At 35.1% G+C, this 18,174-nt stretch overlaps 1 protein-coding gene across 34 annotated transcripts in view; it reads left to right on the top strand.

The window, feature by feature from the left end:
* Positions 1-18,174, top strand: part of EHBP1 (EH domain binding protein 1) — a 369,744-nt gene that overhangs the window by 248,502 nt on the left and 103,068 nt on the right. The window lies entirely within an intron of this gene.

Here is an 18,174-nt window from a genome sequence, read left to right as displayed (position 1 = left end):
ATACAGAAGATTATTAGAGACAACTATGAATGACTATATGACAATAAATTTGAAAACCTAGAGGAAATGGATAAATTCCTGGACACATATCTACCAAGATCAAACCAAGAAGAAATAGAAAACCTTGAATAGACCAATAAGTAAAAAGATTGAATCAGTAATATAAAGTATTCCAACAATGTAAAGTTCAGGACCAGATGGCTTCGTTGCTGAATTCTACCCAACCCTTAAAGAAGAATTAATACCAATTCCTCTCAAACTACTGCAAAGAATGGAAGCAAAGGGAATCCTTTCCAACTCTTTCTATGAGGCCAGCATAACATTGACATCAAAACCAGCCAAGGATACAACAATTAAAACCCACTACAGACCAGTATCCCTGATGAACGTGGACACAAAAATCTTCAACAAAGTACTAACAAATTGAGCGCAACAGTGCATCAACGATGGCAATAGAAAGTCCACCATGACCAAGTGGAATTTAGCCCAAAAATGCAAGAATGGTTCAGTATACACGAGTCAATAAATGTCATACATCACATCCATAGAATAAAGGATGAAAACCATATGATCATCTCAATAGGTATAGAAAAAGCTTTTGATAAAATTTGACATTGTTCATGATAAAACTCTTAATAATTAGGTATAGAAGGTTAATACCTAAATATATAAAGGCCACATATGACAAACCCACAGCTAACATCTTACTGAATGGGGGTGAAAGCTTTTTCTGTCAGAACTGGAACAAGACAAGAGTGTCTACTCTTACCACTTCTATTCAGCGTACTACTGGAAGTTCTAAGGAGAGCAATTAGGCAAGAAAAAAAAAAAGGCATCCAAATTGGAAACAAGGAAGTCAAATTGTCCCTGTTTGCAGATGACATAATCTTATGTGTAGAAAAACCAGGAGCATATATTCAGGGGAAGTTGAATCTGTGCTCTCAGGAAATAAAATGTTATTATTTAAAAAAGACATAAGAAAAATCTAAAGACTGTACCAAATTACTCTTATAACTGATAAACGAGTTCAGTAAAGTTGCACGATACAAAATTTGTATATTAAAATCAGTAGTATTTTATACATGAGCAATAAAACTAGCTGAAAAAGAAATCAAGACAGCAATCCCATTTACAATAGCTCCCCAGAATTAATTTAACCAAGGAGGTGAAAGACTCTACATGGAAAACTGCAAAACACTGATGAAAGAAATTGAAGAGGATACACAAAAATGGAAAATCATCCCAACCTCATGGATCAGATGAATATCATTAAAATGACCATGTAGCCCAAAGCGATCTACAGATTAAATGCAATATCTATCAAAATACCAATTACATTCTTCACAGAAATAGAAAATAAAAAACAGAATTTATATGAACCCACAAAAGACCTCAAATAGCTAAAGCAATCATGAGCAAAAATAACCAAGCTGGACGTATAACACTACCAGACCTCAAAGTGTATGACAAAACTATTCTTACCAAAACAGCATGGTACTAGCATAAAAACAGACACATAGACCAATGAAATAGAATAGAGAACCCAGAAATTAATTCACATATCCACAGTGAACTGATTTGTGACAAAGACACCAAGGACACTCACTGGGGAAAGATAGTCTCTTCAATTAATTGTGCTGGGAAAACTGGATATTCTGGAACTAGACTGCCACCTCTCAAAATGGATCAAAGACTTAAATGTAAGACCTGAAGCATTGAAACTACTAGTAGAAGACATAGTGGAAACACTTCAAGACCTCAAACGCATAGGCAGCAAAAGCATAAATAAACAAATGGGATTACATCAAACCAAAAAGCTTCTGCACAGCAAAGAAAACAGCAGAGTGAAAAGACAACCTACAGAATGGAAGAAAATATTTTCAAACTACTCATTCGATGGAGGATTAATACCCAGAATATAAAAGAAACTGAAACATCCCAATAGCCAAAAAACAATTGAACTCAAATATGGGCAAATGACCTGAACAGATATTTCTCAATAGAAGACATACAAATGACCAAAAAATATATTTTTTACATGTCCGACATTACTAATCATGAGGGAAATGCAAATCAAAATCACAAAGAGATATCTCTTTCCAGTTAAGATGGCTATTATCAAAAAGAAAAAAAAAAAAAAAAAAAACAAATGCTGGAGAGGATGCAGAGAAGAGGAAACTCTTAGATACTGTTGGTGGGAATGCAAGCCACTATAGCCGCTATGGAGAACACTATGGAGGTCTCACAAAAAATAAATAGAACTACCATATGATCCAGCAGTCCTACTACTGAGTATTTATCCACAGAGAAATAAATTATTATATCGGAGATATCTACACCCCCATGTTTATTGCAGCACTGGTCATGTTAGCCAAGATATAGCCTCAACCTATTTGTCCAAAAACAGATGAATGGTTAAAGAAAATGTGGTGTATATACGTCATGGAATACTATTTAGCTAGAAAAAAAAGAATGAAATCCTGTCATTCATGGCAATACAGATGGAATTGGATGATATTATGTTATCTGAAATAAGCCAGGAAAAGAAAGTTAAACACTGCATGTTCTCACTCAAATGTGGAAGCTAAAAGTAAAAGTTGATCTCATAGAAGTAAAATGTAGAACAGAGGATACTAGAGGCTGGGAAGGCAGGGGAGGGGGTGGGGAGAGGAGCATATGGAGAGATTTGTTAAAGGATACAAAATTACAGCTAGATAGGATAACTCAATTCTTGTGTTATATACCACTGTAGAATGGCTATAAGTAACAATAATATAGCTACTTAAAGCTATATATTATTAGGAGGATATTGAATGTTCCCAGCACAAAGAAATAATAAATGTTTGAGATGATGGATATGTGAAATACCCTGATCTGATTAGTATACATTATATGTATCAAAACATCACCATGTTCCCCTTGAAAATAAACAATTATTATTTGTCAATTAAAAAATAAAGTTACAAGAGACAAAGGACATTATATATTAAGAAAATTTTCAATACATCAAGAAGATATAACAGTTAAAAGTATTTGCACACCTAATAACTGACCATCAAAATATCTGAAGCAAAAATGGCCAGAATCGGAAGTAGACATACACATACTTGTACAGTAATAGTTGGAAACTTCTATACCCCACTCACAATAATGGATAGAAGAATCAGGTAAAATTAGGAAAGTAGAGGACTTGAACAACACAGTATGTGAACTAGATCTAACAAACATACAAAAAACTGCGCAACAACAGAATGCACATTTTCCCAAATGCACATGGGACATTTCCTGGATATATGTTAAGCCACAAATTAAGTTACAATAAAATTTAAAAGAAGAAACCATGCAAGGTATCTTTTCTGATAACAACATATGAAGTTAGAAATCAATAACAGATGGAAAACTGAAAAAAAATCACAAATTTGTGGATTTTAAACTACACACTTGTAAATAAACAATGGATCAAAGAAGAAATCACAAAAGACTTAGAGAAAAATAAAAATAAAAACACAGCATACCAAAACTTCTGGGACACAATGAAAGCAGTGTTTAGGGGGAAATTTTTAGCAATTAACACTCACATTCAAATACAAGAAAGGGAACACCCCTGTGGTTAGAGGTTGCTGGGGTAGTGTAGAGGGCTGAGAACAACCTCTGAACCTGAAAGTGTCATGCATGTTAGATAGTACTCTGTTTTCTTACCTGTCTCCAGCCCTCATGCTTTATCTGTGCTAACGCGATGGCCTAGCTTTTCCTAGGGAGGCGTTGTCCTCTGCCCTAAGGTGACCAAAAACTTTATTCTGCTTGTAAGGCTGTGTGGTGGTAATCAAAAAGTAAGTACTCACCCTCCAAGTCCTTTCTGGTGGCCTCTAGAAAAGACTGGCCTTAATTTTATCAACACTACCTCCAAGTTTGACAATGGCTGCTTGTAGACTATAACAAAGAGGACAGCATTCATGGAACCACTTAGGAAAGAGCAAATTGTAATGGAAGATGCAGCTTAATGTCAAGAACATGTTATATAGCTTTTGGGATCTTACTAAATATTATTTTCCAGTGGGGAAAAAATAAAAATAAACAAGAAAGATCCCAAATTCAGCTACCTAATGTTACAACTTAAGGAACTGGAAGAACAAACTAAACCCAAAGCTAGAAAAAGGAAGGAAATAATAAAGATTAGAGCAGAGATAAACAAAATGGAGAGTAGAAAAACAATTGAGAAAATTAATGAACCCAGATGTTGATTCTTTGAAGAGATCAACAAAATTGACAAACTTCAGCTAGATAGACTAAGAACAAAAAAAAAAAAAAAAAAAAGAGAAAAGGCTCAGTTTAGTAAAATTAGAAATTAAATAAAGTGGGGACATTACTACCTATTCCACAGAAACAAAAAGGATTATAAGAAAGTACTAAGTAATTCTACACCAACAAATTGGGTAACCTAGGTGAAATAGACAAATTCCTAGAAACAGAAGACCTACCGAAATGAAACCATGTGGAAATAGAAAATATGCATAGAGCTCTAATTCGTAAGAAGAATGAATCAGTAATCAAAAATCTCCCAAAAAAGAAAAGCTCTGAACCTAATGGCTTCACCAGTGAACTCTATCAAACATTTAAAGAAGAACCAACACTAATTCTTCTCGAACGTTTCCAAAACATTGGAGAGGGAATACTCCTTACCTCATTATTTGAGGCCAGCATTATCCTGATACCAAAGCCAGACAAACACTACAAGAAAACAAAACTGCAGACTAATATCCCTATGAACTTTGCAAAAAATCCTCAACGTCATACTAGCAAACTAAATTCAGCAACATATTAAAAGAATTACATACCACAACCAAGTGGGATTTATGCCTGGAGTGCAAGGATGATTAGACATATGTAATCAGTGTAATACACTACATTAGCAGAATGAAGGAGATAGTACATGTAATCATCTCAGTCAATCCAGAAAAAGCATTTGATAGAATTCTATACCCTTTCATGATTAAAAAAAAACTAAACATACTAGGAATTAAAAGAAATTACCTAAACATGATAAAAGTCATATATGAAAAACCCACAGAAAATATCATATTCAATAATGAAAGACTTCTATGATCAAGAACAAGGCAAGGATGCCCTCTCTTGCCAGTTGTCTTCAACATAGTATTGAAAATCCTAGCCATCACACTTAGGCAAGTAAAAGATGTAAAAGGTATTCAAATCAGAAAGGAAGGCATAAGATTATCTCTGTTTGCTGATGAGAAGATCCTGTATATAAAAAACACTAAAGATTCTACAAAAAAAAAAACTGTTGTAACTAATAAATTCAGCAACGTAGCATGATACAAAAACCAATCCGTTGTATTTCTATATACCAACAATGAGCAATCCACGAAGGAAATTAAGAAAGTACTTTCATTAACAATAGCATCAGCCAGACACAGAAGCTAACACCTGTAATCCTAGCACTTTGGGAGGCCAAGGCAGGAGGATTGCTTGAGCTCAGGAGTTCAAGACCAGCCTGGAAAACATGGCGAAACCCCCATCTCTACAAAACATTTTAACAATTAGCCAAGCATGGTGGCATGCACTCATAGTCCCACTACTTGAGAGGCTGAGGTGGGAGGATTGCTTGCGCCCAGAATGTCAAGGCTGCAGTGAGTTGTGACCATGCTGCTGCACTTCAGCCTGGGCAGCAGAGCAAGACCCTGTCTCAAGACAAAACAAAACAAAAAAACAAAAACAGTAGCATCAAAAAGAATTAAATACTTAGGAATTAACTTGATCAGGAAGGTAAAAGACTTGCACACTGAAAACTATAAAACATTTCTGAAAGAAACTGAAAAAGGCAGAAATAAATGGAAAGATATCCCGTGTTCTTGGCTTAGAAAACTTAATATTGTTAATATATCAATACCACCCAAAGATATCTAAAGATTAAATGCAATTCTTATAAAGATCCAAATAACGTTTTTTGTAAAAATACAAAAATCCATGTTAATATTCATTTGGAATTTTAAAGAACCCAGAATAACCAAAAACAAGCCTCGAAAAGAACAAGAGTGGAAGACTCACACTTTCTGATTTTAAAACTTACTGCACAGCTACAGTAATCAAGACAGTATGGTACTGGCATGAAGACATATAGACCAACAGAATGGAATAGAGAGTCCAGAAACAAACCTCTGCATATAATAAGGTCAGTGATTTTCAACAAGAGAGTCAGGACTATGGAGAAAAATGGAGAAAAGACCATTTTTTCAATAAATAATATTGGAAAATTAGATGTCACATGCAAAAGAATGAAGTTGGACCCTTACCTAACACCATATACAAAAAGCAACCCAAAATGGATTGAAGACTTCAATGTAAGGGCTAAGACCATAAATCTCTTAGAATAAAACATAGGGCAAAAACAAAACATTGGATTTGGCAGTGATTTCTTGGGTAGACACCAAAGGCACAGACAGCAAAAGAAAGAAGACAAATTAGACTTCATGAAAATTTAAAACTTTTGTGCCTCAAAGAACACAATCAACAGAGGGAAAATATTTCTTGCCTACAAAATGGGAGGATATTTTAAAATAACATATCTGGTAAGAAGGGATTTATATCCAGCATATATGGGAAACTCTTAAAACTTAACCAAAAACCAAACAACCCAGTTCAAAAATAGGCAAAGGCCTTGAATAGATATATATCCAAAGAACACATACAGATAGCCAACTAGTATATGAAAAGATGCTCGACATCACTAATTATTAGGAAATACAAATCAAAACCATAAAGAGATACCATCTCACACCCATTAGGATGGCTACTATCTTCAATCCCCAAAGAAAAATCAGAAAATAACAAGTATTGGTGAGGATGTAGAAGAATTAGTACCCTTGTGCACTGATGGTGTGAATTTAAAATGATACAGTGCTGTGGAAAACAGTATCATGATTCCTCAAAAAAATTAAAAATAGAGTTACCATATGATTCAGCAATTTCACTTCTGAGTATACAGTAGCACTTCCACCCCATTATTTGTGGCTTCAGTTTCTGAAGTTTCAGTTGCCCATAGTCAACCATCATCCAAAAATATTAAATGGAAAGTTCCAGAAATAATTCATAAGTTTTAAATTATGCCTCATTCTAAGTAATGTGATGAAATCTCACAGCATCCCTCTTCTTCCGTGCAGGATGTGAATCATCCCCTTGTCCAATGTATCCATGCCGTATATGCCACCTGTTAGTCACTTAGTAGTGGCTGTTGGGATAACATCTCAGTTACCCAGTTGAAAAAGCGAAGTATGATATATAGACAGCTCAATACTATCCACAGTTTCAAGTGTCCCCTGGGGGTCTTAGAACATATTCCCATCAGGTGCAGTGGTTCACACCTGTAATCCTAGCACTTTGGGAGGCCAAGGTGGGAGCATCAGTCGGTCAGGAGTTCAAGACCAGCCTGGCCAACATGGTGAAATCCCATCTCTACTAAAAATATAAAAATTACCCAGGGATGGTGATATGCACCTGTGGTCCCAGCTACTTGGGAGGGTAAGGAAGGAGAATCACTTGAGCCCGGGAGGTGGAGGTTGCAGTGGGCCAAGATTGTGCCACTGTACTCTAGCCTGGGTGGCAGAGCGAGACGGCATCTAAAAAAAAAAAAAAAAAAGAACATATTCCCACAGAGAAGAGAAGACTACTCTGTACCCAAAATAATTGAAAACAGAGTCTAGAAGGGATATTTGCACACCCATGTTCATAGCAGCAGTATACACAAAATCCAAGAGGTGGAAGCATTCCAAATGTCCATTGATGAATGAATGGAGAAACAAAATGTGGTATATATCTGCAGTGGAATATTATTCAGCCTGAAAAGGAAGGAAATCTTGTCACATGCAATGACATGGATTAATCTTGAGGACATAATGCTAAATGAAATGAATTTATCACAAAAAGACAAATACTGTATGATTTCACTTATATGAAATCAAGATCACAGAAGCAGAAAATAGGATGGCGGTTACTAGGGGCAGAGAGTTGTTTAATGGATATAGAGTTTCAGTTTTACAAAATCAGAAAGTTCTGGAGATCTGTTTCAAAACAATGTGAATATACTAATACTATTAACTGCATACTTAAAAATGGTTAAGGGCTGGGCATGGTGGCTCACACCTGTAATCTCAGCACTTTGGGAGGCCGAGGAGGGCGGATCACTTGAGATCAGGAGTTTGAGACCAGCCTGGGCAACGTGGCGGAATCCCGTCTCTACTAAAAATACAAAAATTAGCTGGGCATGATGGCATGAGCCTGTAATCCCAGCTACTTCGGAGGCTGAGGAAGGAAAATTGCTTGAACCCAGGAAAGGGAGGTTGCAGTGAGCCAGTCGTGCCACTGCACTCCAACCTGGGTGACAGAGTGAGACTCCATCTCAAAAAAAAAAAAAAAAAGGTTAAGATGGTAAATATTATGTGTATTTTACTGCAATAAAAAGAAATTATTAAAAAGTTATTGAGGAGCCCAAATAACTTCTGTTTATGTGAGTTATACCTATTGCTATTTACAATATTAGAAATTAACACTGAGTTTTTAAATTTTATTAATTTATTTAAAATTATATTAAACTATATCACATATTAACATAAATAATATAGTATTTTCATGAAAAATGACTATATTTTTCAAAACAAAAACAGTTTATTGAGAAGACTGACATTGTTTTTCATTTTTTCCAGTGTCTAATATCTGGCTTGATTGAAAACAGCTTCCTGCATTCAATATGTTGTAATGTGTTTTGGTTGTACTCTATGAAGAAAATTTGACCTTATCAAATATATAATGTTAAAGAGAATTTAAATACTTCTCAAATGATTGGAGATTATAATTTTTGATACTACACCAAAACTCACAAATGATAGTTTCTTAAGTTACTTTCAGTGTGGAATCAAACCATACATTGGCCTATGTGGTATTTTCAACTGCATCTTTTATTGATGTGTGATTTTGTAACATCATGCATTATTTCTTTGGAAAACATTGATTCCCGTACTCATGCAGATCTTCCAAATGTTGTCACATTTGATTACACAATATTGAAAAATAACATTTGTTAATATAACCACCGATTATAGGGAAGAGGAAAGAGATTGGGATAAGAAAGAAGCATAAAAGTGGGCTAGTTTCTGAAATGTTGGCAAAGTTCCAATTCTTGTGGTATCATGGTTTTATAGTAATCAGTTTGTTCTTTGCTTTATTGTTTTAAGTATGACCCCCCTAAACAATATGGTTTACTTTTGACTGATTTTAAATTTACATAAATGGAATCATATGATATATACATGTTTGTACCTGTTTTCTTTTGTTCAATATTATGTTTTAGGATGTATTTCTTTTGTGCGTGTGTCTAGTATTTCACTATCCGAATAGATCACAATTTTTAAATCCATTTTATTGTTGCCGAACATTTACATTATTTTCAGATTTGGAAAATTTTAAAGTGCTGCTGTGAACATTTTTGCATATGTATTCTATTCTGTACTGTATAAGCATGCATTTCTATAGGATATAAACCTAGGAATTGCTGGGTCATAGGATATGCACATTTTCAATTTTAGCATAATAGATGATGCCAAACTTTTTTCATCAGCCCTGTAAGAAAGCTCCCTTTGCTCCACATCCTTGCCAATACTTGGTATTTTTAATTTCACTAAAATTTAATCTCAATTAAGAGACTTCTTAAAATTTCGGCCTTTCTGGGGAGAAGTGTGCAGTAGTACCTTGTGTAATTCTCTGAATACTGATGTGACGGAGCAAGTTTTCACATTTACTGAATATTTGAATTTCTTCTTTTATAAAGTGCACATTCAATTTTTGCCCCTTTTCCTATTGATTAACTTTCCTTTTCTTACTGATCTGTGGATATTCTTTGTAATTCTAGCTACAAACCCTTTTTTGACGGAAAATGTATACAATTAATTTGGCACCAGGTTTACTTAACTTTCAGGACAGGAAACATAGCATATTAGCATTACAGCATCAGGTATGCTAGGCCATATTTTAGTTCCTCATGTCAGTTCTAAGGTGAAAGATCAGGTGGGTAAGTGTGGACCACTCTGCCTTACAAAACACAGGATCTTGTAGCAGCCCATACACACAACTGTCAGATTCCCAAGGGACATGCTTGGTTACATGAATCACACTAAGCATAGGGAAGCTGCTGCCTTTGTTTTTCAATAGGGATACGTAGTTTATTCATAGGCCTTCGAGTTAGATGCAGTTCACCAAACTGGGGTCAGTTTTACAGTAAATAATGTTGCCTGGAAACACAGCTGACTTCTCACTTTTTAGCATAATCCTATATATTTCCATGGAATTCATGTTAGGAGAAGGTAAACTTGAGAGCATTTCTTCATGGAGAAAGAGTTTAGTTAACCCTTTCTGTTGGTTAGCCGTTTCTCTCTGGAAAAATAATTGATATCATTACAAAATTGAGTCTTCTAAGCCATGAATAAATATCTCCATCTTGGCCGGGCACGGTGGCTCATGCCTGTAATCCCAGCACTTTGGGAGGCTGAGGCGGGTGGATCACGAGGTCAAGAGATGGAGACCATCCTGGCCAACATGGTGAAACCGTGTCTCTACTAAAAATACAAAAAATTAGCTGCGTGTGGTGGCGTGCACCTATAGTCCCAGCTACTCGGGAGGCTGAGGCAGGAGAATCCCGTGAACCCGGGATACAGAGGTTGTAGTTAGCCAAGATCGTGCCAGTGCACTCCAGCCTGGGCGACAGAGCGAGACTCCATCTCAAAAAAAAAAAAAAAAAAAAAAAATATATATATATATATATATCCATCTCTTTAGATTTTCTTTACTTTTTCGCAATAAAGCTTGATAGTTTTTTATAGCAGTCATGCATATTGTTTTTGGATTTGTGCCAAGTACTTGACATTTTTATGCCACTATGAATGGTTTTCAAATTTTTAGTTTCTGTTTTTGTTAGTTTATAGGAATACAGTTGGTTTTGTACATTGATTTTGTATCCAACACCTTGCTAAATTCTCTTATTAATTCTAATAAACTGTAACTTCTTGTGGATGTTCTACATACTCAATTATATTATTTGTAAATAACGTTTTACAATTTTGTTTCTTTTTTAATACGTTTTGATGTCTTTTTCTGACCTTAATGTACCAGCTGGGACATTGTTGAATAAAAGTGATGATAGATGCTCAATCTCAAATATTTCACCCTTGCAATATTTGCTGGGGCCTTTTTAGCAAGTTAAAGAAGATTCTGTATTACAGGTTGCTAAGACTTTTTTAGAATATAAATGGACATTATTTTATTAAGTGCTCTTCTGCATCTGTTTAGATTATTATATAGCTTTCCCCCAAATCTGTTAATTGGTCAAGTTACCTCAATAGATATGCTAACATTAAGCCAAATATGTGTTCTTGGGATAAGTCTAGTTTGTTCAAGACGTGTTATCCTTTTTTAATAAATTAATATTTTCCTTAAAACTTTTGCCTCTATATTCATGAGAATTTTCTTTAATTTTGCCTTTGCCTATTGAGTTTTGGTATAAAGGCCCATGAAATGAGTTAGAGAATAAGCTCATTTTTCCAGTTTTCTATAATTTGTGTAATATTGGAGTTTTTTTTGCTTGAATAAATGTTTGGTGGAACTTATTAGTGAAGCCAACTGGAATATTCTTTGTGAGAAGGTTTTTAATTACAAAGTCAGTTTCTTTAACAGTTATAGAACTCTCTGGGTTTTCTATTTCTTCCTGTGTCTGTTGCAGTAAGCTATACTTTTCTAGGAATTTGCTTCTCTCTTTCTTGGTCAGTCACACTACAGGTTTAATTTAGTCTTTTCAAAGAAGCAATTTTGGCTTTGCTGATCCTCTCTATTATATGCTTAGGTACTATATTATTATTTTTGCTTTTACCTTTTTATTTTACTGTTTCTACTTTTGAGGGGAGGGGATGAGGCTCATATTGCTATTTGGGAGTCCACCAAAAGTGCAACTCTACCTCTCAACTCACTCTTCTAGACTACCATTATAAAAACAGCAGAGAGTTTCACTTACTCTCTAGTTTTCCTGTCTCTCCATGTCTTGGCTTGGAGAAAGTTGGTTGATGTTTTGTAGAAGATTTAAAAAAAAATTTAATTATGGCACAGTCTTTCTAGCAGTAGAATAACAAGGCCTAACTTCAGTTTTACCATGAGAATAAAGTGAAGTGATTTAAATGAAAACACTTTGAAAAAAAATAATAAGACCAATATAAATGTAAGTGTTCTCATTCTCACTGTTGCTAGTTTTTGGGTTCACCAAATGCTTAGATATATTCAAAGTTCCCTCAACCATGATTTGCAATAACTGGGGAAAGTCTCCAAGAATTAGTAGTTGAGAGACCAAAATGTGCTACAACTTTAGCAATGTTAGTATATGTCTCGTTGCACTGGACTTAATTAGCTCTTGTTCTAGTTCTAGCCAGTAATTTGAAATCCAACAGAATGGACAGGTTTATTAACAGAAAGACTCTTGAAGTTGAAATTGTTTGGGTTAATTGCCTTTTTTGAATCAACTAATTAAACATATAGAGGGCAGCGATCTAACCTCTGAAGACAATAAGAAGTTGACTGAGATGTTTGTTAGGATTGAAAAATTTACAACTTCTGCTGAAGTGCTACAGAAGTATTTTCTTGAAATGTGAAATGCATGTTGTTTAAAAGCACAGGCTTTGGAGTGGGAATTCCTTGGTATAGGAACTCCTCTGCTTCCCGAGTAACCTCACTTTCTCCAACTGTAAATTGGAAGTAAGAGTACCTATCTCAAACGAGTTGTGAGGATTAAATTAGCTAATCTGTGTAAAGGTCTTAACTTTGTGGGACATAATAGGTGCTCAGTATATAGTTTATGAATTAATGAAAAATTAATAAGCCTTTTTGTAGAGAGAAGAACTGAATATATTATAGTAAAATGAAAATCTATTAAGTGCCATAGGAAGGACACAAAGAGTCAAAGGAACACTGAAAAGGGCTTCCTACTGAATGGCAATTGCGAGGAGATTTCGTGTAAGAGATGACATTTGAACTAAATCTTGAAGATTTGAAGATAGAGTGGAATTGCAGCAGTTGTGCTTGGGACGGAAGATATTTCATGTAGAGGTGATGATGTGTATGATCCAAGACTGGGTGGAGGTGGGAGACCTGGGGTTTAGGCAGGAAAGCATAGGTAGGGATTTTAAAGGATGGTGAGTAATACTAGAGAGTAAATACATTGAAAAAGATTTGGGATTCAATACTTCGAAGTATTTTGACATCATTTTGTGTGTTCTTGAGAACCATTAGAGACTTTAAGCCGTGCTTTAAGGAGAACGATGCTATGACATGGGTTGGTTACCGAGGGGGGATTTGGAAGAAGAAAGACCTATTAGGAAGATTTTGCAATGGTGAAAGGAGATAGATTACAAAAACCTTACAAAATATGAGCAAAACTGCCTGCAAAATTAACTAGTAAGAGATGATACATGAAGGAAGAATTCAAAGGTGATTCTGACATTAAAACTCTAAACAGTTGGGACAATAGCTGTATCGTTTGCAAACACAATGAAAATGAGCAGGTTGTAAAGAAAGATCACCATTATGGTTTTGAACACATTGAGTTTGAATTTTGTATGATAGAAAGGACAGCCAACTGGAAATGTCAACTTGAGATAGTTTGAACTATAAATATTTGGGAATCATCTGCATGGAAGTAATAGTTGGAATCCTGGGAATGAATCAGCTCAAAGTGTGGTAGAAAACTATTTAGAGCAATGCCTAGAGGAATACGTGGCTGTATCCGTGGAAGAAGGGCAGACAGCAAAAGAGAAGGAAACTATAGTTAGAGGGATAGAGCAGAAAAAAATAGAACTGACATTTCTTATTAAAATTTAAGAAAATTTGCAAGTTATTTGACTAGGTTTTCTGAAAGAAAGCTATTACCATTGTTAGGAAGAATAACTAGGTAGCTTTATTACCGTTAACATGTAATCTGCTATGTTAAACAGAAATAATGCATTAAAATTCATTATATTTGCAAGTGTAGTTTTACCTTTTATGGACAGATTTTTGTGTCTTTCTTCCTTTGGAAAGCAATAAATTACAAAGTCAGTTAGAGCTTCTTTTTTCACCCACCTTATAGAAATAGATACATTGCCAAGCATTACAAGTACCATATTTTCCACATAGAATATCTAGGTGTCAAGATTATCTCTAGTGAAAGCTTTGTTTGGGGGGGGGGGGCGAAAAAAGAAGAAGAAGAAGAAAAGGAAAAAACTTTTTATGATCTTGAAGAAATTCATGGCCTTTGAAATTTCTAGAAGAGCCTCAAAAAATAGGAATTCCTGCTGATAATGCATTGGTGGTGGTAATAATAATTGCAATTAATATTTACTGAATGGTACTGTTTGCCATACATTGTTCTAAGTGTTTTACATGCATTTTTTTCATATAACAGTATTTACTGAGTGCCTATGCTGTACCAGGCACTATTCTGGGCATTTGATTTAGGTTAATAAATGAAACAAACTAAAATTCTTGCTCTTGTGGACATTTTATTGAGTGAGAACAGACAGATAATAACCAGTAAGCATAACAAATAAAGTATATGGACTCTAAGAAGATGATAAGTCCGTGGAAAAAGTAGAGCAGGGTAAGTGGATTCAGGAGTGCTGAATTGGGGTTGGGTGATGGAAATGGATTGCTTTTTTTTTTCCTTTTCTTCTTGAGATGGAGTCTCGCTCTGTCGCCCAGGCTGGAGTGCAGTGGTGCAATCTCAGCTCACTGCAACCTCTGCCTGCTGGTTCAAGCAATTCTCCTGCCTCAGCCTCCCTGGTAGCTGGGACTACAGGCACGCATAACCATGCCCAGCTATTTTTTTGTATTTTTAGTACAGGTGGGGTTTCACCATGCTGGCCAGGCCAGTCTCGAACTCCTGACCTCATGATCTGCCTGCCTCAGCCTCCCAAAGTGTTGGGATTACAGGTGTGAACCGCCACGCTCGGCCAAATTGCATTATTAAGTAGGATGGTGAGAATAGGCCTAATGGAGAAGATTGCATTGGAGTTAACCATGCAGATATCTGAGAGAGTACCAGGGAAATGGAGCAATCTGAGAGAGTACCAGGGAAATGGAGCAATCTGAGAGAGTACCAGGGAAATGGAGCAATCTGAGAGAGTACCAGGGAAATGTGCAAAGGCCCCAAGGTAGAAACATGTCTGCGATATCCAAGGAACAACAAAGAGATTAATATGATGCCATTTTGAGGAAGATATGGTTTCAGGCATGATGGAACCACAGTCCATTGGCTCCTACTCCTGACTCATGGCTGTTGGCTCTCTCCAAGGAACATGTAGGTTAGGAAACTGTATCACAGCCATGGGTTTAAGCACTGGAGGAACCAGAGGTGGTGATTCACTGAATTAGAATTCCCCTAACCAGCTGCAGTATAAAAATCCCTGAAGAAGTGTGTGCTGACTTGATCAGAGGCACAAAGGAAAAGAATCTCAAAGTGAAAGGACCAGTTGGGATGCCTACCAAGACTTTGAGAATCACTACAAGAAAAACACCTGTGGTAAAGGTTCTAAGACATGGAATCACTCCCAGAAGAGCATCCGCAAGCAGTTTATTGACTTGCACAGTCCTTCTGAGATTGTTAAATAGATTTATTCGGTCAGTATTGAGCCAAGAGTTGAGGTTGAAGTCACCATTGCAGATGCTTAGGTCAGCTATTTTAATAAATTGATTATCAGTTGTTTTTTTCTTTTTAAGAGGTCAGTATGGTTCAAAGTGTTTAAGGGAGAGAGCAGTAGTTAAGATCAGAGAGGAAATGGACATGGGGAGAGTGAGGCAGATCTTGTTACTACAACCCTATGAGATATGTACCGTTATAATCTGCACTTTACAGATGAGGAAACTGAGATACAAACAAGTCAAGCAACCTGCCACATCTGTAAAATCAAGAGCCAGCTGTAACAACAAACAGTTTCATCCAATTATGTACTGAAGGTTTCAAAATGATTTAATTGCTAATTCCTTTATGGCTTTCTGTAAAATATTAGGTAAAAGGTCAGTTCTGGAGTAGATGATTTCATTTAACAATGGCTCTGTGATTTTCTTTCTTTGTAAACCACCATGACCATTTATAGGGCTTGTAATTTCAGCAAAGTTTCTTCAATTGCATGTGACTTCTTTTTGTTGGAAGTACAGTAAGCATCCCTTAATACAAGGCTTTTATATTAGAACCAATTTAAATTTTGGTTTAGTTCTTCTAGCCTTTTCTTATTGAGCCTTCATAGAAACAGAGATACAGTCATAATCATAATGATGTAATATGTTTTCTTTAGTTCTTACATACAGAAAGCCATCTAGATCATAATATAGTGCTAATGTCATTTATACATTACCTATGGACATGCTACTGATAATTGAATCGATGTAATGATAGTTACAGATTATCTGGCCCATGTATGTATTACCCATGCTTGGACTGAATCAATACCTTAATAATATAATTTGATATAGAAAAACATTTTAATAAAGACAGTTATTTAAATGATAGAAAGTCTAAGAAAAAAATGTTTATGCCTACCTAGTTCAGTGATCCCCTAACTCATCCATAAACCACTCTTCACTTTACTTCCAGGTTAAATGCCTAGAGGGATTTGAAAGTCATAGTGGATCATTACATGAAAAGATATTTAATAGTTCATTTTTACACTAGATTGCTAGTTAGCTATTATTTTTTCTAAAGTAAATTTAGTATATTGGGATTCCTTTTTTATCTACTTCATTATATTAAGTCGAATTGATCCAAACCGTTGATTTTTATGACCTGTGAGCTTTTCAGCATTGACTTTGTAGAGATGATCATTTAAAGAACAGTATTTTGCTAGATTTATGGTTGTTTACATAATATTTTGTTAATCTGACTGTTAATAAAAAATGAGAAGTTATTTTAGTGGTGTTTCTTAGTAGTCTTCTCACAAAAGCAGTGAATGCATAAATCATAATTCTGTGGGGTTGATGATTTTAATTGTTTGGTACTAACATGCTTTTGTCAAGTGGGGGCATCATTGATCTTTCTTAGGTAAGCAGTGTAGTAAGAATGCTTTGCTTTTTAAACTTAAATGATATTAGGAGTAAATACTTGTTCTCTTTTCATTTTACTTTAGAGGGCCTGTATTTAATATGTAAGGTTTCTTATAATAGCTAGCACTTTTAATTAGTAGCAAGATTTAAAGTCCGGAAACATTTAGCAGTTTTCTTTGTAGTTTTCAATTGTACTAGCCTCTAAAGTTACCATCACAAATTGCAGTTGTTATTCAGTAAAAGAAAATGATATGGTTTTAATAATAATAAAACTTTAGAATAAAATTGTTAATATATAATCTTAGGTTTGTTATTATTATTGATGTTTTAAGTATATGAACAAGGGTAAAAGTATATACTTACCATTTAAAACACACACACTACTAACTCACCTGGTATTCAAAAGTAGCTCTCAGTGATAATTAGAAAGTATTTTGAGCATATCCAAAATACATACTGTTGTGTGCTGTTGCTACCAACACCTGACTGTTGCTAATAACTCTAAAACTGTTTTGCCATCATTAAATTTATATAAGAAGCATGTTTGAATATGGTTATCATTGTTCTATTTACTTAAAATGCATATATGATTACTGTATTTTTAAAACTAATGATAATTTTAATCTTTCCACTGTTAAAAATTTGTGTTACATTTGGACCTCGAAATACATTATTTTTAACCTAGTCAAAAAGGAACCGTATTTGTACATGATTGCATTTGGGGGAAATTTTGAGGGTGTGAGAATTACATAGGTATTTAGCCTTAAGTATTTCCAAACTTTAACGTGATGTTTCCATCAGTAAAGCTCTTGGCCTGTTCTTATGTATAAGTTTAAAATCTTGCATATCTGCATCCTTGTCAGGCAAATGCCAAGGGCTAAAACTGAAGATAATTTAAGATTTATGTCTCCCTCTTGGAGGTTACAGTTGTCATGAATTGACAGTTGTGAAGGATCTAAACTGACATCAAAGGGTTCAAATGATCTGATTAGGTCAATTAATGTTAATTTTCATCTTCCATTAAATTCTTTTAATGTTTTCCCCTTTTCATTTTTTTCT

Source organism: Pan paniscus, chromosome 12, assembly GCF_029289425.2.
Source record: "Pan paniscus chromosome 12, NHGRI_mPanPan1-v2.0_pri, whole genome shotgun sequence".
NCBI classification, from domain to species: Eukaryota; Metazoa; Chordata; class Mammalia; order Primates; family Hominidae; genus Pan; species Pan paniscus.
The sequence above is the reverse complement of the archived record's forward strand: the minus strand, read 5'-3'. Positions and strand labels throughout refer to the sequence as shown.